Source organism: Leiobunum rupestre, chromosome 8 (assembly GCF_980474605.1).
Source record: "Leiobunum rupestre chromosome 8, qqLeiRupe1.1.hap1, whole genome shotgun sequence".
In the NCBI taxonomy this organism is placed as follows: domain Eukaryota; kingdom Metazoa; phylum Arthropoda; class Arachnida; order Opiliones; family Sclerosomatidae; genus Leiobunum; species Leiobunum rupestre.
Genome location: NC_143391.1, coordinates 60,352,583 through 60,379,089, shown reverse-complemented (window position 1 = coordinate 60,379,089; position 26,507 = coordinate 60,352,583). Strand labels below are relative to the sequence as shown.

Here is a 26,507-nt window from a genome sequence, read left to right as displayed (position 1 = left end):
GGGTGTAGGGGGACTAATGACAATGAAAATTTCAATGACCTTGAACCAGGTTTTAAGGTCATTCAAATTTGATCTCGAGAACCGTTAGGATTAGAAAAATGGTTCTACGTTTAATTTATAGTCTAAACAGCTTTGATTTGATTTAATTTTACCAATGGGAAGCCGAGAAATGTTAGACCAAAAACCATAGGGTCGTGTGGGGTATTCTAATCAAGACACGACATTTAAGGGGTTATAACTCGAAAACGACCAGATCTAACCTGCTTTTTTAACAGTGCCGTTATTTAAGCGATAATTTAACGGGTCTGGACGCCACGTCTCTGGGTACATCGACGGGTCTGCTTGCCCTGGCTTGAAATGCCCTCATGAATAGACAACCAGATATTAGCCTAGCTGATTATTTATTTTTATATCTATGATGCAATTCTTGGAAATGAACTTCACTTCCTGGTACGGATTCTGGGGTGTCGAATTTCCGGAACTGAATGAATTTCGAAGCATTTTTTGTAATGTGTTGAGTTGATCCCGAGTCAAAGTACCAAGCAGTTTCTACAGATGTGCGAGCGACTAGACGTTTACTGCGAAGAGATCCCCGCCTTCGCTGCTACCACCACCAGTGTAACTTCCACCCTTAGCTGCTTTCTTCGGCTCTGTACACGTTTTCGAGACATGCCCGAGCTTTCGGCAATTGAAACATCCTTGTCTTTGATTGTTCCGACATCCCAGCTGTCTATTGTCAGATAAGTTTTCTCATTCATTTCCATGTCGATTTTCTCTACCAATCAAAAGACGCTTCAATTCTGCGATGGTCGGCTTCTTTTCGGGAAGCGTGTACCATATTTTATTCGCGTCGGTTAGATATGATATTGGCTTAAAATGTCTACGTGCAACAAATGTTCCGTACAACTAACAAATTCTAAAGACGTAATACAGTGTACGGCCTGCAAGGAATATTACCACATATCCTGTACAGAAATTAAAAATGATGAAACGTTTCGTACCAACCTGGAAGTGCGAAAAGTGGAAGCCAATCCGACAGTACCGGAGTACGATTCAGAAGCAAGTAACTTTAAATTATCACCCTTGAAAATAAATGAAATCCACTCGCGACTTAATAAGTTAGACGAAATAGAGGCCGCCGTCAATAAGATCCCCGCTATGGAACACAAGCTTAAAAAAGACGACCTTGAACAATCTGTGCAATTTTGCTCCAACAATACCTTGGCCACAATAAATAATAACGTTAGCGACATAAAAAAAGAAAATATAGACTTAAAAGCAAGAGGCTAAAGTACAGAACCAGGAAATAACTATGAATGAAATTACACAAGGTAGTCTGCTGTGTAATACACTGAGAGAAAAAAGTTATGTTAAAATTACAGAAAATTTCTGGAAGCACTTCATGCGAGAATATTTCTGTAAATTTTACCATTTATTTGGTTTTTTTATTATAACAGTAACATTGTTGTATTTTTTACAGTAAAAACTAAAAGCACTTTTCACAGAACATGTGTACTGAATTTTACAAACGTTTTGTTTTTTCTGCAGAGCTACATCCGTCAAAATTACCAAAGTGAAGTTGTCACTTTTACCACAACTTGGTTTATTGTACAGATTTGATTCTGTAAAAATTACAGAAAAACGAAGTAAAGTTTACAACACCTTAGTTTATTTCAGATATTTTTTCTGTAATTTTTACAAAAGCATATGTAAATATTACCACACCTTTGTCTATATAAAAAATTAACTTATTTAAAAATTACAGAAAAAAGTTAATAAATATTACAACAGCTTTGTTTGTCCAAAAGCTTTGCTTCTGTAAAATTTACAGAAAAGGTGTAAAGGTTGCAGAAATGCAACAGTATAAATTACATAGAGGTTGTAAATGTTACAAAACTTTTTTATTTTAAACACCGAATTGTTGTTAATTGTGCAGTTGCATCTACATTAAGCACATAAAAGATGTAATTAATAGAATAAAAATGTTTCGTACATGTACCACTTTTCAAATGTTTAAAATACAGAAAACAAGTCTTAAGCCATTCTGTTTAACAAAGTTGTAACATTTAAGTGAAAAAAGTAGCTTGAAAATAATAAAGAAAAGGTTAACTATTAACTAAAGTACAATGTTTGTCCATTTAAATTAAAAAAAAACCTTAGTTTCATACATTTATACATTAGGGCATTGCATTTCAACCAGTATTCCTTGAAAACAAAAATAGTTAAATTAAAATCTATATCAATATTTGAAAACTAATTATCAGACAATTAAATTCTACATACTTTTACTGTGTCCAGTCGTATTCTGAAACTGTTAATTAAATTTAATACTTTTGGATTTATCGGATCTTTCACATTTTTTGATTGAATTTAATGATACATCTAAAAAAGGAAACAAAATTTAAAAACTAATAGTTGATTTTATAAAATGTCTTTACGCTTGTCCAGCTTGTTGAAATGTTGCCCTGGAATAGTTCAGCCAATGCCTAAGAATGAGTTCATAAACTCTCTAGTGGGAGAGTAAACGGATCCACAGCTGAATCGGGGAGGCAACATTTCAACAAGATGGCCAAGTTTATTTTATAAAAAGAACTATTCAATTAAAATAGGCTTAACAAATAAATAGACTATCCTAGGTCCGCAATATTTGATATAAAATAAATCTAAAACTTATTGTAAAATTTCATCTGAAATTGTAGCTTCTCCTAAAGTACCAATTCTTGAAGTACAATATGAGAAAATACTTTTGAAAAAATTCAAGTGTTGCTGAACATTTAACAGTATACTGAATGTTTAAAATATAATACATGCCAAAAAACATTGACAATGCTTTTATTATATCCCTTCCATGAAAATGATCATTGACTACTCTGCCATCAGCTGTCACAAGAAATTGTCTGGCATTAGACAATTCATCTCCTATGAAAATAATATTTTGTAACTACACACATAATAAATTGCATCAAATTAACTTACCAATTACAACTACAGATGGATGTACTGGAATTTTTTTTTTCTATTTCACTTTGCGGGGTTCCTGGCTGCGAAAATAAATTAAAAAAATTAAGGAAAAATAGTTAAAAATAATTTAAAACTCATTTAGATTCAAAAACAGTTGTTAGAAATTAACAAAGGAGGCATTTGTCAAATAAACTCTGCAAAAAAATTCAAATGTTTTAATTTTGAAATCTATATGAGTTTCTTAACCAAAGGGATACACAAATTTTAAGAAAATAGTTTCACCAACCTCTACTATTGGAAATATTTCATTTAGGTCATCGTTAAAATGATTCTCTATTAATTTTACCACTCCTGCCACCAATGACTGCTTTAATGAGGTGTCCGTGGAATCATCTTTTTCACTTGATTTTATTTCGTTGTCTCTTTTTTACTATTAACAAAAAAATTGCAAAGCATATTGGCTTTCATCAGAGAAAAATGTTTGGAATTTTTTGATGTCAGTCCTTCAAAGTAAATTGCAGCACCACTTAATTCGAAAGAAATGGCCACTTTTCTTTCAATTGTAGGGTCTCCATGCCTTCGCTTAAGTTTTTCCGTTGTAGGTAAAAACACTGCTTAATTTTTTCTTTCATCAAATTCTCATCCGGTGACAATTCCATTGCCATTTGGACTAGGTCTCTCTCAAAGACTTGCACTTGGAGATCTTTTGCGCTAAGGGGGATTCGTGTAATGTTTTAGGTTTTGGCGATTCCTTTCACTCGAGGCAAAGCTTTTTCCGTTGAGCGAGATAAATTATCCAATCTACGGTATAGTTTATCAATAAATCCACTATAGCCGCAACCAAGTTGTTCACCGTCAATTTCGTCCTTCACAGCATTTGGAAATTTTTTCACGAAAGTCTCAGCGATTACACGCATGTCACATCTTCTCGGACGCTTGCATTTTTTCAAAGCATCATCTAATAGTGCCCTCACTGTTAATCCTAAAATAGTATAATCCAACTTTTTATTCTGTTGTAAAGCATTTTGAGTTTTTTTGTTGAAAATATTAATAGAAATGGTGGTTTTCTATCCAACTGTCCTTACACGGGGTATCCTCCATATCCTATATATTGAAATCAATAAATTAAAAAATAGTTCATGAAAGATTTAGCAGCAAGTGAAATTTAATTATAAAAATTTTGAAGGCCAGTTTCATGAAGAATCATTTGTGACAACCAAGTTGGCATTTTTCTCGGTGCCTTTCATAAGAACCATCTTTAGTGTATATCAAATTTCTTACTTGAAACTGGCCCTTATATGAATTCAAACCAATACAAAAAAAAATTAATTTCTTATATTTTTCTTCAAGAGTGGAACAGATGTGATGTCTATAAGGTATAATAAGTATTTGGGTACTTTTCTTAAACAGAAGTTTAGTTCACAAACTTTAATAACTTGTAGGAGGGCCTGAAATATTATATACCCTCTTGGCGAGAACATGGCCTGAGTTTTTCATTCTGTATTATTTTACTACATCAGGTGCCATCATAAAATAAAATATGTAATAATATTTTAAATTATTATTCTTCCATGGACAAGATACAAATTACAATTGGCGAGAAACAATTCAGTTCAAAGTCTAAGTCCCCGTTTCCTAAAGCCTTTTAAAAAAACCTCACATTACTTGTTACATGTCTGACATAGTTCCTCTTTTTCAACTTTTAACTGTTCATGGGGCTGCAGTTTGACGTTTCTCTAAGTGGCTGTATAGCGATGATAGTCATGTCTTGCTTTTTATTGGCCCATGAACCAACTTTCCAGGTTTAAAGAGCGCAGTGGCGTAAATAGGCCAATGCACGCCACACGGGTTTACCTTAACCTAGGGGCCCACCAAATCCTTCATCCAATAATTTGATTATCCCATAGAACCCATCAGCCCTAGATGGAAATCTTCCTGTGAACTAAGTAAGAGATGTCGTCTATCCATCTCATATGACCATAAATGCCACAAATTCAAGGTTGTAAATAGACCAATGCAACTAATGTTCTTCTTTGTGGGACCAACATTTTAGAAATCCATCCGTATGTACATAAGGCGGCCCAATTTAGCTAGCTATGCCACAGAAAGTGTGAAAAGACCTAGAGATCTAACTGATAAAGGCAATAAACTGTAGAAAAAAGACAAAACATTACAGTAATATGATACGTTGGAACAGCTGGCAGTTGACACAGTCGATGGACAAGATGTTTTCATTGACATTTTAAATTAATACGATGAAATATTTTTAAGTGACAGCGTACCTTTAAGTTGGGACTTCGCATAGACGAAATTTCCTGACTTGTACTGGCTTAAGAAAATCTGATTTTAGTGGTTTTTCATCAAGTAGAGTCATGTCACTTAGGTTTTCAACCCGAAGGTCCTCTAAAAGTAAAATTACTTTCTCAACCAGCTCATGTGATGAAGACGGTAAAGCACCTAAAACTATTGCTCTTAGAGCTAAAGTATTATTATTTTCAGGCGCCATTAGAGACATTTCCATATTCTTGTAAGTTTCTGAAAATTCAATCTGCAAAAAAAACCCACTGTTGATTTGTTAGAAATACTTTAATGTTTAAAGTTCTATAATAAAAAGTAATGATAAAAAGCATGTTTTAAAGTTATAAATCTTTTTCCTAAAATAGTGCAACATTGTAATGGATAATAATCAGGTAAAACTGCTAAAGGAGTTATTTTTGGTTTAATTATGTTCAACAATTCATAAGCATGCATATCTCTATTATACTCTGACGAGTAGAGATAAATTAAACAGAACAAATTAGTTTGCTTTTCTAAAAGCATGGTTTCAATTCGACCAAATATAATTTTATCTTCAGAAACATGAACACATACAATTAATCCTTTTTATAAGTAGTTCCTTTATACTCAATTTTCTCTGTTAGTATGGTTTGACCAGAGTTTATTTTAAGTCTAGTGATACCATTTTTAACATCATCGTCAAAAATTTACAAATCCAAAAATTTTGAATTTGAAAATTGTATTTCAGGAGGAAATAAAGAACCTGAAGCGAGATAGGCCTGTTGAAATTGGTGTTTTTCACTTAGTGTCTTTGTAATATTTATGAAATTTTTGGTATTTCTACAATATTTCTTGTAAACCGCGTGTTTAATTTCGAAACGTAATGTCCATAGGCGAATAAGGGGCCCAAAGTGCAAAATTAATTCTGGATAATGCTCAAGTAAAATATGGTGTTTTGGCTTGAGTTTGTAGTCGGGGAATGAATGGAGCAAGTCTAATTTATAATCCTGAAGTTTGCTCATTAGTATTGCAACACCATTTTTCGAAATTATGGGGGCAGTTACAATTTCAACAATTTGTTTTAATTGTAAATAGAGGTACCATACAGAATCTTGAAAGTTTATAACTCTTTCTTTGATAATTAGAGACAAGAGTCTCAAGAAACACCATATTTGTGATGCATCCCCACTAAGCCTCTTACAGTTGGCTTTAGTATGACACGGCCTATTCCCAGTATCCTTCCCTTGATAAGGAAACGAATCAATTAGCCAGTTTAAATAATTCCAAGTTTTGAATTCTCCTATTTGGTCAGCAGTTGCGAGGCAAAAGCGACAAAAAGGACCACACGATTTCTGCAAACCTCCAATCTCTGAGTGTCCTAGGTTATCACCCAGAAGGCTTAGAACGTGTACTTTAAATTTTTCTCCATTTTTTAAAGTAATTCCTTCAATTTCTAGAATTTTCAGATCAGAAACTATTTTTTCATAGCGTTTTTTAATTCCAAATTTTTGAACGTTACGGTCCTTAAAAAGTGATATCAACTGACGAACGCAACTCAGGGGGGATATTGACTAGCGTATAATACACAACTTATATTTTATGTTGGCTTTTAGCTGAACCTAACGGATTAACCGTCTCAAAGGCGTCCTGAAAAATCAAAAGTAGCAAAGATTTTTTCCCATTTGCCAAAAAAGGTTTTTTAAATATCTTCCCATCACTTATATATGTCGGCTTAGGAAACTGTAGGATTGTAAGCACTTCTCTATTTGATAGAAGGGTTTCTAGAGTTTTTTGATTGGAACATAATGAAGTGAACTTTAACACCATTTGAGTAGCCTAAAAGCACCGAGACTGGCTCAACATAAGATAAATTAGATTTAAATTACTCATGTCTGCGATGAATTGAAGAAAACTGTTCATTTCCCTTTTGAACTACATTTGTAGCAGGCAATTTTTTCACTACATCATTTATGACGTTATCATCAATCCCTGATGATTTCATTACGAGTCTTAGATTTTCGGTAAGCAATGATTTTTCTACTGCTTTCAAGTTATTCATTTCCTCCGAAATAAATTGAACGGTAGAGCTAGGCACAAATTTCTTTGCTTAAAGTTTGAGATAAAACCGTCCCAAGTTTTTGACATATAAATCGTCCATGCATTGATTTTCTGCCTGGGGCAAATTGTCCACTGGCGATTCTACTCTATCAATAATAGTTTCAAATTGAAGATCCTTTTCATTCATTACGTTGTTTACAAATCTATATTCGTCGCTCGTACTGTCATTTATTGGTGCCATTACACGCGATGTAGTCTGGGATAACTCATTTCTGTGAAAGCGGCTCAAATGACATGTAAAGGATTTCAGCTTTTCATACTGTCGTCGATGACATTTCTTAAAAGTGCAAGAAATAAATATTGCTTCTTTCAAATGATTTTTTAAATGTGAAGTTAAACTTTTAATTTCACTAAATGGCAACTGGCATGATGGGGTAGAGCATGCGTATTGTTGTTCAATTTCATATAAATATTCAATTTCGTTATCATAATTCAAATTTTTGTGCCACCTCTGCCCGTGACTTAGAAATGAGTTGAATTTTTTAATTGACTTCTAATAGCATTTAGTCTTAGGGGATTAAAATTAAGTATTATGGAGTAAAAAGGTTTAATTTACAGCTAAAATCGAATAATTAGAAATGAAGAGTCTAGAAATTTTAAGTACTATTAACTAGCAATTCTAATTGATCTGATTTTCGTAATTTGATATAATTAGTCCATGGGCGAGTATCAGCTTTGAAAAAAAAATAACTTTAAATCAATATGCAGTGTCATACTTACTTGTTAGTAACCTTATGTTACTTATGACAGGTATTAGATCATAAAATCTAAAATAATTTAAAAACCAACTAAAATATCATCAAATTACAAATTAATTAAATTAATTTAAAATACATAAACAATCAATAATTTGAAAATAGTAATTAATTTTAAAATAAATTTCAGTCATTATTTTAAATTAAATTTAACAGTCAATTTTGAAATAAATGTTTCTTAAATCTCACACTCGGTCAATATTGTTTGGACTCTTAATACATAGTTATTTTCTTAAACTATTTTTATTATAAAACATTAGGCCTATTATAAATTAGAATACATCACTAGACTGTGTAATATTAACATTTATCAACATCATGTGGAACACCACCCACCACCAGCGCTGATAGATACTAAAAATAATCATGTAAGAAATGCATCAAAAAACGTTTAATTTTAATTTATAAGCCTGATTTAGACTGACAAATATAATATCATTTTTATCATATTAAGAAAGTATTCAAGTGTTATTTTTAAATTTTCATTAAATTATTTCATGAAAATGTTTAAAATTTACCTACATATTGAAAAAAATATTTAAATTTGTTTCGATATATTGATTTTAAAATAAAGGTATCAAACGTTTAGGGATTTTTTTAGTACTTTATATTTTGAATTGCATTTGTTATATTATCAGGGTATTGAACAATATCAAATTATTGACTGCCAAATCAATATCCTTTCTTCACATTATTTTAAACGTTTGAAATGTTTTCATTAAGATCTTGACTTTCAGTTATTACTTTTATATTAACTTAAGACTCATTTCCATTCAAGATTTCTTAGTATAAAAAAGGGACTTGGCAGTGCTACGTCAGTTTTTTTCAATAGTTGTTATCGTGGGGAGAAAAATATGACCACAATGGCGGCCATGGCCAAAGCTACGGAGTGGCAAGTCTCTATTCCGTGTTTTTGCGTCAAATCGCAATAGAAATGTACGTGATTGATTTAGATGCATAAGCTCGGAATTTTGTCCTAAAAAATCTTGATTGAAAATGAGCTTTAACATGGTTTAAAAGTTAAAAATTGACGAAAATAATTTTGATTATTGTTCTCATAAGTAAAATTTTATCCTTAGAAAAATATTTACAAAACATTAACCCTTTGCGACACACGCTCCCGGAGTCCCACAGGTCCTACCTTGTTTCGGGCAAAACGCACAAAATAAGAGTATTAAGGCGAATTGATAATCAAAATTAGTAGTTATAAAACAACAGTATAGCTTACCTAGTTTTCTTTTACGTTTCGGTTACGTTTCAGGGCAATCTTCCACCGAGTTTTGGCCGATGATATAGCGTATTTATTTATGATCCTTCGAGACCACTTGGCGCCTTTTACTCATTAGAGTCATTACAGGACGGTTTGCTTCCCGCGCTCGCATTTCGCGGTAAATTACCGAAAGAGGTAAAAACCAGAGTTGCCAGATGTACGATCTGGATTGGATTTGTACGATATTTAGACGGTCGGTACGATATACCGTCCGAAGGTAGGATCGTACGTCTATAATACGATCCGACAGTTTTTGTCGTGAGTTCACTAATAAAACCATTGGTCTACAATAAATTTAATGAAACCATATTGTTCTATAATACATCTAATAAAACCATGAATCTATAATTTACTTAGGTCTCCTGGTCACAAAACATTTGTGGCTCTTTTTGGGGAGTTTTCATGTATAGAGGGGGTTGAGGAGCCGTATGATCCCAATTTTTAAAATACGACCCATATCGTAGCGCTGCTCTGTATGACAATCGCACTTTCGGAATCTGGCATTGCTGGTAAAACCCCGAAGGTTGAGTCTAGACGTTTTTTTTGCGTCTGTCTGGGATCAATGGAGGGCACTTTTCTTAAACAACCGCTCTGCTCACGATCTATTCACATTCGCGAAAAACGGATACAACGGGGAATTCATTTCTTAATTCATTTCTTTAGACCTTCACACGGAACCTTCATGAGATCCCGAAGACACTCAGATACTTTATGAGTACAATAAGAGGAAGTTCGAGGAGGCGCAGAAGAAAGCCAAGCACAGTGAACCTGCGGGTAATATTAAGTTTTCTTCGTTTTCATGATGAAATTTTAAATAATAAATTACATAGATATAAAATATTAACTTTCTTTTTATCATGGAAAGTTCAGGTTCAGATACAGAAGCCGAATTTAAAGAGGCGACAAATCGACAAATTCAAATGGTCAAACTCCAAGAGGAAAACCGATCTCTAAAACGTAATATTTAAATATCGCATTGACCAACAGAAATATATGATCTTTATTGGAAATTCGTGACTTTATTTGCAGAACAAATCGTGCAAAAAGACGGCCTGATTTAAAAAAAAACGAAGAGTTATTGGACGCAAAACCCTAAACCAAAACCTTCAGTATAAATTAAAAACACTGAAGCTTCAGCTTGATACAGCTAATAAAGCGCGGTACGCTGCATTTCCCAAAGAAACGAGGTGAACGATGGAATATTAATCGAAATTATTTATATTTTACTAATTCGAATCTACGGTACTTTATACTCATTTTAGGATTCGGCGCCGAGTGTTATTGTTCTTCTAAGTGCCATACGGTTAAAGACCCAGAATATGAGAAATAATTTTTTATTTTTGTCCTATTTTAAATCTCGATGAATAATAAAGATTAAAAAACCCCTTAAAATGTTGTTTTCAACCAATATAGGTCTTTTAGACCTATTTTCGACCATATCGGTGAAGTGTTCTTTAATCAAGTAACACCTGAAATATTTAATACCTGAGTAGATTATTTAAACAAATGACCTTGAAAGTAAAACACGATCATATATTTTCTCTCTCGGGGCTAAAGACGATAAAACGGTATCATACGATTTCAAGCCAAGAGGGGGGGGAGGGGTATTAACCAATGGGAAAAAAGACAGTTCGCGCCTTCGATTTTGATGTTAACAGAACGAATTTCAGTTTAGGTACAAACACGGTTTTTGTTCGGGGGGTTATAAATGTCGTTAATGGTAAATCGGCATGAGCGAAAGAGTGTAACAATAAAACTGGCTCAGAACAAAACTTTTTTTTCCGGGAAATCGGCCTGTCGGCGTATCAGGGATATTTTTTGAAAGGTGAAATGGACGCTACTCTATTTTTCTCTCATTTTTAAGACTTGAAAGCGCAACTGCCCGAACTCTCTTATCGCTCATTATTTTTAGGGATGCCATTGGCTCAACTCTCTTTTCGCTCATTTTGAAGACGCGCAATTGGCTCCAGGGCCGGCGTTGGAGGGGGTTAGCGGGGCAGAAGTACCCCGGCTCCGAGCCCAGAAAGGGCGACCGCCAGCCCATATGTTTCATTCAAAAAGCAAATTTTTAGTTGTAGAATCGTCTCCTTCACAAACGTTGATTTTTTGTTGAACACCAAACCAATCCCCCCCCCCCGCCGAAATTTTACTGAGATCCCCCAAAAAGTAGGGCGACTAAACATTAGGCGGCGTTATCTCGAAATTCTCGCAAAAATCATGTATACAGACTACTGACATTGTTAGTAGAACAGGTATATTGGTCATAAGTAAAGGAAAAATATATAAATTCGCCATTTCATCATATCTAACTTGTAAATTATACTAGAAATATTTGGCCCAGATTGCCCCTAAATGACAACCCTGGCGACGCCCCTGCCCCCTTAACGAAATCTTTCTGGCTACGGGTCTGGAAATATACTGTTAAGAGTTACATAATTAAGTATCTGTGATATTTTCTAGAGAAAGACGTGTATCACATATGATGAAAATAATTATATAATTTTAACTTTTAAAATTAACGGTGAAAATATTTCAAATCGACGGTTATAGAATAAAATATATTTTATTGTGAAAAAGTCGATTCCAAATATTTTCACCGTTATTATACAAAAGCAAAAACGCCTTCTAGAATAATTATTAAGATTAATACAAATGAAACCTTGATAAAATTTACAAATGTATGTTGCATTTCTGCCTAACCGACTTTTCAGTTATTACTTATTTACAGGAATACTCTGTAAAATTTCAGCATTGTTAGATACTGTAGAAATCCTCTGTAGAAACTACAGAACTTCAATAATTTTAACTATTATGAGAAAAAATAACAAACCCTTTGGTAAATTTTACAAACGTAAGCTGCATTTCTGCCTAACCAACTTTTCTGTTTTTACTAATTTACATAAATATTCCGTGAAAGTTCAGCACAGTTAGAAACTGTAAAAATTTTCTGTAAAAACTACAGATTTTTCTCTCAGTGTATAGATGTAATAGGGGTTGAGAAAACCCAAAATGAACAATTGAAACCTATTTTAGAATCGCTTGCTAATTTTTAAGGCCTAAAGTTTGACAATAATGAATTCTCCAATTATTATCGAATGCTTAGCGGAAATAAACAGATACCCATTATTAAATTTAAATTTTACTACTAAAAAATATAAAGATATATGGCTCAAAGGTTTCAAACATATCAAAGCGTATCAGGCCACGATTTAAACAAAGCTCTTAAAAATGATAAAACAGTTATCAATGAACAACTAATCCCACTAAATAAAAAACTATTTGAAACTAAGCAACTAGCCATAGCAAAATATTGTAAATACGTTTGGGTAAGTGACGGAAAGATTTTTTTAAGGAAAGATGATAACCTAAGAGCTATAAGAATTAGATCGATAAATGATCTCAAAACTGTATAATTTAGTTGATTACGAATAATTCCGATGCAACTAAAACGCCTTAGTTGTTTATGATTAACGATATATTTGATTTTTTTTAATAATTCTACCTCAAACATTGAACCGAGATTTTTTATACACTAAAAAAACTAACTCTAGTTCGTTTATTATATTTCAATTAAACATAAGGAGTTTAAGTAAACATTTTAATGCATTTTTAATATTTCTTGAATCGATAGAAGTTTCCCTGGATGTAATTGTATTAATAAAGACGTTTAATATTAGTAATGCAGATAATTTTAATATACCTGGGTATAATTTAATTTGTTCTAAAACTTATTAAAACCGAAACGATGGTGTAGCTATCTACGTAAAAAACGATATAATATTTAACGAGCTCAACATAAACCTAAATACTGCAACAATAAAAGTAATTGATGTAAAATTTCCAAGCAACATGTTATTTCGAATAATCGGCTGTTATCGATCTCCCAATTCAAATGTTTCAAATCGTATTTAGGGAAACAGTTAATTGATATTTAACAAACTTTTGAAAATATTTAAACGTTAGTTATTAAAGAGATAGGTCTATAATATTCCCCTGATTATTTTTCCTGCTTTAAATTTAAAATTTTTTTAAGTTTTTTTTAAATATCTGGGAAAATATTACCTTTATTATCATCACCATTCAAATGTCATTTGTTTGTGTTTTTATTATGTTTATATCTCGGAGTGCAAGGGTAAAAGAATATGATTTACGTATATGTAACAAATTTAACATAAAAATAAAATGATCGGTATAATAATTATTATGATGTTTCTTACCTAAAATGTTTTCCCGATGGAAGGGTTAATTGACGAAAAGTATTTTTGAAATAAATTAGCGGATTCTCTTGAATCGCTTTTTACTTAATTAGGAATATATTTCCTCGTTTCTAAATACTAACCGAAGCATTATTTATGGTTTGCAAATCAGAATAGCATCAGTTATATTTTACTATTTTAATAAGGGAAACAATTTGGTTTTTATAAATAGGCTAGGTTTTTATTTTTTTTGCAATATTATCACGTTTTAATATTGACGTAATTAAAATTACGGTAATCAACGGTTTATTTTAAAAAATGTGTGCGATACTTTAATTATAACTTCAGTGTTTTGAAAAAAGATTATTTATTATATTAATTTTTGGAACAAGCACCAGGACTTCAAATTCGGTTAACAACTGCAAGTGTCTTTCCAAATTTGAAATATAAATTTAATGTAGCCATAATAAAGTGGTTCCAAAAGAAATTCATACAGTAACCTTTACATCGAATAAAATAATATTTTAAAACGTCAATAAACGAAAACTTATATCTTTACCTTTAAAATGAACAGTACTTTTTTGTTAAGTGCAATAAGACTCTTTCCAAAATGAACCCAGTGTTCGGGAAACTGCGTACAAAAATTAATTCGAGCGAATTGCGACAAATTAATTTGTACGCTATAGGTCGTCTTAATTTTCCTCATCTTTCTTTAGTCCAAATATATTATTTAGAACTTTATTAACTGGTTACTTAAATTATATTATCTGACTTCCATTATACTCTTATAACGACAAATGTTTCGATAAGTATAATAAAAACATGTTTTCGACGCTTCCTCAAACGCGAAGCTCTAGCTTCTCCAATGGCAAAGTTTCAAATGGTATAGAGCTTTTTTTAAAAGTTTTATTATCTGCTCGCTTAATTTACATATCCACTTTTGTAACCCTCTTACTAACGCTACATTCGACCAACGTTTCGTGTTAAATAGTGTAATGACTGATATTTATCGGTGTCACTAAGTCAGCGCCTTTATACGGCAGCATTAACTTTACCACGAAATATCCTCCATCGCGCACGGATTTTTATTGCAGCGGATGGTGGATATATTGAACTTCATTTAAAATAAGACGCGTGAATTCTGGAATTCTACAATGTAAATTGAATTTTCTCTTAAAAATTATTTAAAATGATTTGGCTTAAAAACGGTCCTTTTTTATCTTTACAAACATACGATCATTTCAAATTAGATATGTTTCTCTTTCTTTTTTATGAGACGTAAACCTTTTTGGGTAGTACCAACTTGTTTTTTTTTTCATGACGTATTATTTCAATTAAAAATTGTCCATTTTTGACCAAACCAATTTCATTAAAGGTTTTCGAGTACGCTCTAGAACTTGTTGATTGAAAATTTTCGTCTACCACCTATCGTTCAAAACGGTGAAAAATTTCACGATTTTTCTGAAAATTCCGAGAGAGTATATCCTGAAAATTTCTAGCAGCTATAGTTTTTGAGAAAAACGCCTGGGCCGATCAAATTAAGACACCCTGCATAAGCCAAGTTTTTTTCCTTCCGTCTTTGCTATGAAAACCGTGCATCTTTCCAAACTTCCTTGTTTACTTGGTGGATTATCGGGAAATATTTTATTTTCCAAGGATAATGCAGCATACGTTATTGACGTTTTAGATAAAAGCTCATTATCTGCCAGCTCATTTTATATACGGTCTATTATAACAACTTATTTGTAAAAGCTAGAATCTGCAATGGTTTAGTGTAATTAGCGCAATGACTCTTTGTCAAAATTTAAATCTTCCATTATTATAGCGTCTCAATTTATACCCCGATATTGCATTTTTGTAATACAAACATGATAATAACCACTGGACATCGAAACAATCTATTCGAAACCAAAGAAAAATTTTAAATCATTTTTTCTTTAATATCTTACAAAACACCAGATACCTATTTTGAGAGAAGCCTTATTGTTATCCTTCGCAGGAAATAATTTTGGCTGATCCACTTAATTGCCGCATTTATCGATTCTGGTTTCAGTTACAATTTTTCTTCTAATAATAGTCTTTTATTAAACATTTTCTCATTCAAAGATGTTCAATATTTGAAGGGTAACTCCCCTTAAAGCGCCGGAAGTATCCCTATATATCAGAGTTTCACCATTGGTCAAAAATTGTCGGGTTTTGGCCTCTATTTCAGTGTCATCGTCTTTTTTATAGTAATTGACCTATCTTAGTTATAAAAGTAATATTTAGATCATTAGTGATCAAGATAGGAGTCTTTTAAGTTTGGTTAACAAGAATATTAGCCTTTCCAATATTGGATAGCTGGCCGGATTTTTCTTACTTATTTCTTATTTTATTAAAAAACTCAAAATGTTTTATGGATTTGCATGATCAAGAAACTCAGCGGGATTCGATCACACCATCAACGACCGACGTTCCGTAAAAGAGCTGCCTACTGAGAACTTGTAATATTGGTTAAAATTAAGTGTAGTATTTGTTGGTCTTCAGGAAATGACACTAAATATATCAATATGAAAAGCGCAGGAGTTTCTAAAATTCAGCTATAGATGTTCATATTGTCACGCCAGTAAATGAGGATACAATCTTAGATACAATGATTTATTTATAACTGAAGAATATTTACAAACACTGTGAGCGCGAGAAATAGTAGCCACGACGGTGACCGATAACGCCTACTTCGGTGAAGGGCCGTAACCTTCCCCGTCAAAGGTAGATTCTCACGAGGCCGATCTTTTACAGCTTTAAGTTCCCCGTGAGAGCTAGCGAGCTGGGCTTTGTCAGCTTTTAGATCTCGCTAGTTACCACCTCTGCCGAGAGAGCACGACCCGACCAGGTCAGCGCTGGCTTTTATACCCCATAGGCTGACCAGGGCGCGCCCCGTGGCCGGCGTCCGAAGCGGGAACTATTATGATGGCTTCTTGGTTTTGTATATTTGTCCGTCGGATGTGACAATATCTCTATTTAGTAAGCAATAAAAATAATAGGCTACTTTGAATATATTTCGGAACTATAATCAAATAGCCGGCGGACAGTCTGGATTAGTCAAAAATTATGAAACGTTTCAAGATTAGCATTGCGTATTAAAATATTTTCACTTATTTTCAGGGATTAATCCTACGCTGCCTAATATGTGGACTTAAACCTAAATACATAAGTGATTGACGAAACAAGGGTTAACGCTTTCTTATTGGAGTCTTTTTTTAAATAAGGTATAAGTGACACAATATTCCGAAATTATTATTAACGGATATGTCGATATTTCAGACTGACTGAAACCTAGTTTTTCGCTAACAAATTTCTTTTATTATAAAAGGCAGAAAAGTAACAATAGTGGATATTAGGAACTCTTAATGACAATTTCGTTAATACTCTACTCGTTTAAAAACCTTTCTATCAGAAAAAATATCATACACGATTTTAAATTAAACCCCTAATTACGTCTTCGTCTTCAAATTACCCAAGATGCCACAGCTTCGAAACCAAAACAACATTAAAATGAAATTAAAAAAACACCAATTTTTCCTTCTTAATAGTAGAGTTACATAGAGACACGAATAATTAAGTGCCACTCTCACGTGTATGTAAAGGATAACAGATAAGGTTAAAATAGGGGCCTGTCTAAAAAGAGTGCTATGCTGCAGTTTCCGAGTGTGCCAGATACGACGATATTTATTCTAAAGATAAAAGAGCCTTGCCGTTGGTGATTTGAACTTAGATAATTTAAAAAAAAATCATTTTTTAATAACAGTAATTCAAATAAAGGTAAATAAAATGTTTCTAGGTGATCTTTCTTCGTATTGCTTTGAGGCAGAGGTGGGCAAAAATGTGAGCGCTCTTTTATGAAAAACATCTCGAAACGAGCGAGCACTTCAATACGAAGGTCAGTTGTTCTTGTTCCGTGTGAAAGAGAAATTGAGCAAGCTCAGGCTGAGAGCCAAATAGTTCGCTCAGTCAGTGATTGCCCACGGCGTGGGGAGCGAAATCGGCTGATCGATGCCTCAGCCTGCTCAAATTTGAGTGCTGCGTCATCTGGCGGCAGGATAGTTCGTTCACTAGCAAGCGCTGACTGCGGGCTGAGGGAAATTGCGCCGAGAGTGGCAGTAGTTTGTTCACATTAGAATTTCTCATCCCGCTGAGTGACGGGATAGTCCGTTTTCCGGAATTCGCTCACAGTGCGGTAAAAATTGTTTTAAAAACATATTTTCAAGTCAATTGTTTATTCTGTGTGTTTTTTTTATAAAACATATCGAGTAAAAAATATTGATGATGGACCTCCGGTGGTGTGGTTTCAATCTTACCGGTCACCGGGGTATAAATCTGATGCATGTACTTAAACGAAAGACCAAAAACGTTGTTTCAAATATCGAATTAGAGAACCATGTGGAAAAGAAATGCCGTACTGCCTCTAAAGAAGTAAATACCAGTGACGAAGATGAGCTTTACGAAGAAAATTATATTTAAAGTTATTGCGGTTGGAGGAGGATAAAGTCATCTTAAATCAAGCGTGGCGTACTCTTAATTTGCGGATATGCACAATAATATTATAAACTAAATAATACAGAAAATGAAATGGGTATAGCTTTAGTTTTCTATTTTTTTCTCTCAATTATGATAGCGTATAATAATAAGTATCGTCGGCGTCAGTCCCGTCCTCCGACTCCACCTCCGTCGAAGAGTCCGCTTCGGCCTCCACACTACTAGTGGGGGCCCGCCACCCAGAATAACGGGCCCGGCGTTCCCGACGACGTGGGCGGCGATAGCCGCGTGCCTGCGGGCCGTCCGCTTGGCCTTACTCACGCGTCGGCGAAGTTTCGTGCGCGGGCTTTCTTGCCCATAGGGAATGTCCCCGCTCGACGGAGACCCCGAAGCCGTATCGGCGAAGAAGAAGACTTCCGACGTGTCGGAAGCGACCGAGGAATCCTCGGTCGCCGCGACGTCCGCACTTCCGGAGGAAGTGGTCGCCGACCCCGCTGCCACCTGTTGCGGAGAAGGTTGGGCCCCAGGTAATGAAGAAAACGAGGATCCCCCTCTCTGATCCGAGACGAGGGCGGGGGAAGTGGGAAACGCCGTCTTAAACACCAGATTAACAAATTTCTGACTTTCATAAAGTTACACTACTCTCCCAATGGAATTCAATAAAAGTTATTTTAGCTTGCCCAACTTGTCACTTTTTTAAGTCGTATTTTGTCAGTGAAAAAGATGTCCATTTTTCGCATCAACGCTATTTGTACGTTTTCGGTGACTTACTACAATTTTCTCATTTTCAAAAAACGTTAAAATATTTTTCGATTTAGATGCAATTTTGATAGAAAGTGTCCACCGGTTGGAGGAAGAAGTCAACAGTGTCAATTATTAATCGTCGAAGGCGAAGGGTATTCCGTGTCGTCTTCGGTCTCGAAACGCAAAAGATCTTGAAAACAGCTGTTAAGTTGTACGGACTGGAACTTCAAATCCCGGATTTCACGGCCATCGTGGTTCAAGAAAATCAAGACGGTTTCGGAAGAGTTCCCGGGACCTTTCTTAAGAAATGGGGCCATACCGGCAAGCTGCACCCGAAACCGAACTGGCGAGATCTATTAGATATTATCATCCAGAAGAAGAAATTCACCGTCCAAGAAGCCATGAACTTCTTGGAGCGCCACAACCTAGAAGACTTCCTAAAAAACCAAGCCGTCGCTCGACGATATCTCACCAGGAGGTTCGATCCACCAGCCCAAAGGAAGCGGTTCCAGCCGAGTGACTGTTTAGTCAAACCTATGAACCGGCTAAGTCTCGAAACTTTGACGCAGAAGGTTGTGGGGCTCACAGGTTATGGAAAATCGTTTTACGTGGAATCCCACTTCAAGAATCCGCTTACAGTTTCGCACACGGAAGAGCTGAAGCGACTGCACCACGGGAATTACGACGTGGTAATCATGGGTGATTTTGGCATTTCCGCGTGGGACCCGGAACAACTCCTCAGATTACTCGGCCTGGACAAAGAAGCGACGCAAGACGTGAAGTACGGCAGCGTGACCATCCCGGAGAGCATGCCGAGAGTGGTCATTTGTAACGATCTCTCTCGCTTTTGGCCTACCAAAACTGAAAACTACCATCGGGAAGCCTGCCTTCGTCGTATCGTCATAAGGGAAGTAAAAAAGCCGCTATTCCAGAAGCTAGTTAACGCGTATCTGCCGTACGAAGATCCCAAGGCCATCAACCCAGAGTTTCATAGCTGGTCAGAGGACGAAGATCTACACCAACCGGAAGTTACTTCAACATTTGTGAGAGACTTGGTGTCAGTTCTTGACAGGGAAATCTCGGGTTCCGTTTCTTCGCTAGAAACAAACTCATCGTCGATCCGTTTCAGCGCGGTATCTTTCGACCAAGCCTCGTCATCCACCTAATCGTCAACGCGTTCCGGTCGAGTCTTGCCATCTACGACCGAAACCGAGGTTCCTCGTTTGCGGAAGTAAGACGTTATCTCCCTAATGACTAGGTACGGTTCTTGGACTTTTCCAATTTCGAGATGCCGCTAGTCATCCAGGAAGCCGCCGTGACCTCGTCCGTCGACTAGGGTTCTTTCTTGGATTGATTGCCTTGTTTTAAAAAAGAGGCACTCCGAATCCGAAGATTTTAACGCGCCTGAAGGGAAGAGAAAGAAGGTGACTGACGAAAAATTCGAACCAAATCTATGGGTTTTATTTTTTAATCGTTCAATTTTTAATAAATTTGAAATTTAAATATTCATTTTATTTTCGTAAAAAGCGTTGCCAGAATATAACCGCGTTTATCGCGTAGATGTTTCGTCCCTCGACGTCGTTACGCTATCCGTCGTCGTCGTCGTCGGAGTCTCTCAACGATCCCCAAGAGTTCGTTTCATTGACGGTTGATTTGGAACCGTATGATTTATCCGGGCTCGATGAAATAATTGCTCTCAAGACTAACTCCCACGATAAGGAGACGAAGATCGGGGTGGCAAAAAATCTAAATGAATAAATGCTTTGTTCACGGTTTTTGTACATTTGGCGATTTAACTTGGTCAATTTTGCGACTCTTTGAATTAAACTTGGTTTTTTTTCCTTTTAATTTTCAATTAAATTGGTCGTTTTCGTATCTTGTCCTTAGTTTAGGGAAAGACTGGGGGACGGGAAAAGGGGAACGCGTGACTTTTAGTTGACCCCATAACGGTCGCTATATTTGAGCTTAAGCGTTTCACGAGCTATTGAAAGTCCTACTGCGGATAAACGTTTATCACGCGGGCGTTCTTAAGCTATTTTTCGAGCGATTAAAGGTTCTGCCGCTGAAAACCGTTTATCGAGCATTCGTCCGTAAGTTATTTCTCGAGCGGTTAAAAGATCTATCGCGGAAAAAAAATTTCATCGAAATATTAGCTGTACTCGTATTTCGCGTATTAAATCGGGTTTATCTACGAAGTAACGAAATCAGAACACGTAAAACGTTTATTTCAATCCCCGCGTACATTCTTTTCTCTCCCGCTCCTCTCACCGTCAGCGCAAACTGACGGAAAACTTGCTTGATCGAAATGGTTGATAATTAGAGTGTCATCGAGAGTATCGCTTAAGCCTTCGGGTGTTCGTCGATTTCGCAAGTTGAAAAATATCGACGCCTTATGGCGGAAAACTTCGAAACCATGTGGACAGGGTCAGAAACGCATCTCCATTACCCCAGATTTAACCATTCGAACATGTTCCGGGAACGGGCCTTATATAAAAAAAAGACTTGGGATCTGAAGATGCCTGAGTGGGCCAAGATCGAAAGTAAGTTTATACGCCTTTCTTTAAACTGTTGGAAACTAACAACGTTTCAACCCTCGCAGTGGGTAAAGGCGGCGGAATTAATGCGCCATTTCAAGAACTTGCCGCCCTCGCCGTTGAAGAAGTTGATTTCTCCCCTAAGGCCCTCGTCGTCGAGGAGAGAAATGTTGAGGTGAGGAGAAGATTTACGGTTAGAACGCAGCAGAGTAAAGATAAGGCTTAAGTTTGTTGTGTTTAATAATTTAATGTTTTTCATGTTACGATTCTATAAATTCATTTAAAATTCACGACGGAGGGACGGTTTCGGCTAAGGCTGCCGCGTCACGTAAAACAAAACATTTAAAACAATGTCAAATATAACGAGGGAAAAAGGTCGCGTTGTTTCTTGGAGAGGGGGAAAACCAGCCTGGAAATTCCGACGGCCGAATCTCGTCGTCGTCTTCTATAGTTATTATTTCGGCGACAAAAATAACCTCTTGTTCTAGAATTATGACATCGTCGTTGTCGTCGAGGACTATAACGGGAATGTGGTCTCGGTTAACCAAACCACGTGTCTTATATACCCGTTAGCTTATCATAATCTCAATTGCTTTTGCCATTTTTTAAATATAATCCAAGAGAAAAAATTGTACAATCGCAGTATCACTTTCGTTATAGCCTCGCACACGGAATTTTGCCTGAGAGTCGCGTCGAACAAAAAAAGACGAGAGTCCTTAACCAGTTTCGGCGGACGAGCGGTTAAAGGCGTTTGTGTTTTTTAGAAAAGGCACGCCGTGGGTCCCGGTTTCGAGTCCCCACCGGGGAACCGAGGACATAAAATGAAATTAATTAAATAAAATCCAAAACAAAAAGGGCGCTTCTAAATTCCGATTTGATTTGTTTTTGGAAAGTATTTCGTTATTAATAAGACGCGTGACACAACCAACAAATATAGTTAGATATTTTTTATTTCCGCATCCCCAAAAACAAAAGGCCGGTTAATATTAAAACATATATTTTTTACAATTCAATATTAGTAAAAAAAATAAAATCATAAACGAAAATCATTGAACGATGATTTTTTCGATAAATTGTAGAACTATTATATTTCATTTGCGGAAAAAGTATGTAGACGATTTTTTTTTATATGATTAAAGGTTGCACAGAGCCTAATCAATTGAAAGTATGAACTGATAAAAAACCTGTTAGAGGGCACAATGTTTAAAAATACATAATGTTTAATTTATTCGGATAAAATTAATCGAAAAATATGAAAGTTATTTTTATCCAAAAAATTTATTTTTGTAAAAAGGCGCTCTTCCTTATTTATGAATAAAATTTAATCAATCCCCGAGCCCTATGCCGTTCAACTATGGTCGGAATCCTTTTCGAATATGGTGGTTTTTCCGAGCAACAATGGTCAGAATCCATTCTTACAATGTTTGGTTTCCGTGCAACTATGGTTACACCAATTTCAGCGAAGTTTGAACACTGAAATCTTTGTGCAAATTTGCCCAAGGTTAAAAGTGCGCAGAATAGGTCAAAATATGTGCTGTCTTAGAGTCAGCACTTTGCACAAGATTTTGTGCAATATTGGCCGGTTTTCTAACAGTGCAAAAGTCTCACCAATAAGATCGCTAAGAGGCAGTAATTAAGTTTTTATAACAAGCAAATTCTTTTTTATACCAAGTAATATTATTCAGTCGCCGAGCTGGATCTCTAGCAAATTGCGCGCGTCACATACAACCACGGACCATACTGCGTTGAATGGTCAAGGCCTTGTTCCACCAAGGGACCAAACGGTGTGCACACTTCGTTCGAAGCTTCAAATGAGTATCACAGGCAGTCCGTATCGATATGAGGTAGTCAGTGATAAAGAAGTCAACTTCCGTCACCGTAGTGAGCGGAGAGAAATAGCCTCTAGGGAAGGAACGGTATCCGTCTTCAAGGCATCCCGGTCGACACCTTTGCTAGAGTATCAACGGGGTACGAATACCAAGTCAGAATTGTCAGTCATAGTGGTATCAGAACCAATAGATTGGTCGAAGTGTCCAGCACGGGACCGATGTCAGTAAGGGAGGACACTATACACTATAAAAGATATGGCCTGGAGTTGATAAGGCAGACACTTGAAAGAAACATCGCCGATACAAGATCGCGCGATTTGCCCAAAGTTATCCATAGTCGCCATGGTAAACGGGCCGAAGCCCGATTGGTCTTGGTATAATAAAAGTGCTCGTTCCCGGAGGTTGGAGCTCTTCTGTATGTATTAGCTCTAGAATTACCACAGTTATCCAAGTTTAAAAGTACGATCTAAGAAACCATAACTGATTAAAAGAGTAATTCGCGGTTTCACCTTATTTCGGCATGTACTTAGACATGCATGGCTTAGTCTTTGAGGCAAGAATATGACTACTGGCAGGTTCAACCGGGTAACAATGTGAAACCTCGTTAGTACCACTTAAGAATTCTAAAACAAGCGCTTTAAAGCGCCACGTGTTCAGAAACACATAAGCGGTCGTTCGACGGCTTTTGGAAAACCGTCGGCACTTGCTCGGGAAAAGTCTTCGCTTGACGCTAGCGCCGTAGTTGGCGATAATTTTTCTCGATTCGCTCACAGCCATGTCGGCGTTCTTCAGCCGCCAAAATTGGTCGTATGATAGTGTGAGGAAATGGCCTGAAGCGAGGCCACCATCTATTCGCGAACCGGTGCTTAACTGCATTGCACCTCCCAGGAGGACGTATGTGAGCTAGCAGTTACGCAAAGAAATCTGACTGATTACCAGCTTGACTTCACTACATATGGTACTGGGAAAACAAATGGAGCCGTTTCTCTAAATTGGCCACCAAAACGTTGATTTTGATCGTTTACATAAAAATACTTATGTCACGTGAAAAATTACGACGAGGGAAACTTGACATGGTGATTTTTCGATGAGTTAATTAAACGGGACATTTAAATATTTCGAGGGTCGGTTGACTACGGGGAAGGGGGAAGGTGTAATATTTCGACGGTCGGTTGACTACGGTGAATGGGAAAGATGAAATATTTTACGTCACGTTTATTTTAATTTAAATTGATAATTGATTTTATTCCCCACCTGGTGCTAACTCGTCGCCATCTTCGTCTCCAGGTGGGTTTTATACTCCTTTTTTTAAATTTAGAAGCTCTGGCGCGATTCTGGGTTATATTCCATACATACCGTTTTGTTAAAATATTTTTTTTAATAACTCCATGAAGCTCCCATGCTCAGGTGTTTGTCGGTTGGTTTCCCCCTGAGCTCTGGCCCGTCAAATTCACCAGACTAGAAGATGATTTGTATTATCCTTATACTCCATTAAGAGAATCAATAAATATTATGGTAGCCATCTAATAAGTGACGCGCATGAATGGATTAACAAGATTCCCACTGTCCTATCTACTATCTAGCGAAACCACAGCCAAGGGAACGGGCTTTGCAAAAACAGCGGGGAAAGAAAACCCTGTGGAGCTTGACTCTAGTCTGACTCTGTGAAGAGTCATGAGAGGTGTAGCATAAGTGGGTGGTCGCTTGCGGCTGCCGGTGAAACACCACTGCTTTCATTTTTTTTCACTTACTCGGTGAAGCGGAGAGCGAACCGAAAGGTTCACCTTTCTAGCACTAAGCGCCGGGCTCTCGCAGTTCGGCGCGATCCGCTCCGAGGACAGTGTCAGGCGGGGAGTTTGACTGGGGCGGTACATCTGTCAAAAGGTTACGCAGGTGTCCTAAGTCGAGCTCAGTGAGTACAGAAACCTCGCTTAGAGCCAAAGGGCAAATGCTGGCTTGATCTTGATTTTCAGTATGAATACGGACCGCGAAAGCGGGGCCTATCGATCCTTTTGACTTTAAGAGTTTTAAGCAAGAGGTGTCAGAAAAGTTACCACAGGTATCCTTAGATCTTCCTATCATTGCAAAGCAGAATTCGCCAAACGTTGGATTGTTCACCCACTAATAGTGAACGTGAGCTGGGTTTAGACCGTCGTGAGACAGGTTAGTTTTACCCAACTGTTGACATGTCGTTGCGATAGTAATCCTGCTCAGTACAACAAGAAACTGGCCAGTCTCATTTTTAACCCTCCACCAGACTCCACTAAGACGCCATCAGCTGCTGACATCGGCGACACTTTTGGCAGTCTCTTAAGCCGCCAATCGCTACCCGACAACACATTCCGGTCACTCTCACTGTCGCTAGGGCTCCGTAAACAATCGTCCTCTTATCCTGGCCTTATCGGAATCATCCTTAAGGACATGTCCAGGATGTATAAACTTGCCCTGCTTCTTTTTACAACGTCTTTCTCTTCCTTGGTGATCTGCCCGATCCCCCCAAGCAATGCCGTACTGTTCTTATCCCAAAAACGCGTGACCTCTCATTGGCCTCCAACTGGCGACCGATCATTATTCTCTTAATCATCGTCCGCATATTACACAACGTCCTCGCACTTCGACTACGCGACGCCTTAGACCATCACCCCGCCCAACAAGCCTTTATTGCCGAGGATGGCTGCATGACAAACACCCTTGTCCTTGACTACCTCGTTAACTCATCCCGCAAACGCCGTAAACACTTATTAGTTTTGTCCATCGATATCGCTAAAGCTTTCGACAGCGTTTCGCACGCTTTCGTCCGCCGCGCCTTGGCATCGAACTAGAAACAATTACTTACAGCCTGCCGACTTACACTAACACCAAGACTACTATTGCTTATGGTACTCAACGCTGCGGACCTTTCCCACTTACCTTTGGAGTTAAACAGGGTGATCCGCTCTGTCCGCTGCTTTTTAATGCAGTCATTGACGAACTTCTAGCCACTCTCTTCAAAAACATTGGGATACAAATTATAGCAGTCGAAGAGTACGGTCACGCGGAATTAGGCTCCGTCAACCAACAGATTTTTTATTTTTGGTTGTTTTATTTAATATTATCTTTTTTACCACTGTCATTCAACACGTAGCCAGCCTGCGATAATGGCTGATAAGTGCGGAGAATGTAGCCAGTTATTAACAAACCCAAAAGAAATTATTCAATGCAAGGGCGATTGCTCTCGGTATGTACAAATTTAAAATCGGAAGACAACCTACGAAAACTCGGTTCAAAGAAAACAACTTGGAAATGCAAAAATTGTAAGAAGCAAGACG

At 36.5% G+C, this 26,507-nt stretch overlaps 1 pseudogene; it reads left to right on the top strand.

The window, feature by feature from the left end:
* Positions 1-24,814: 24,814 nt before the first annotated feature.
* Positions 24,815-25,383, top strand: LOC149933819 (large subunit ribosomal RNA; annotated as a pseudogene; the record flags this gene model as incomplete).
* Positions 25,384-26,507: the final 1,124 nt, after the last annotated feature.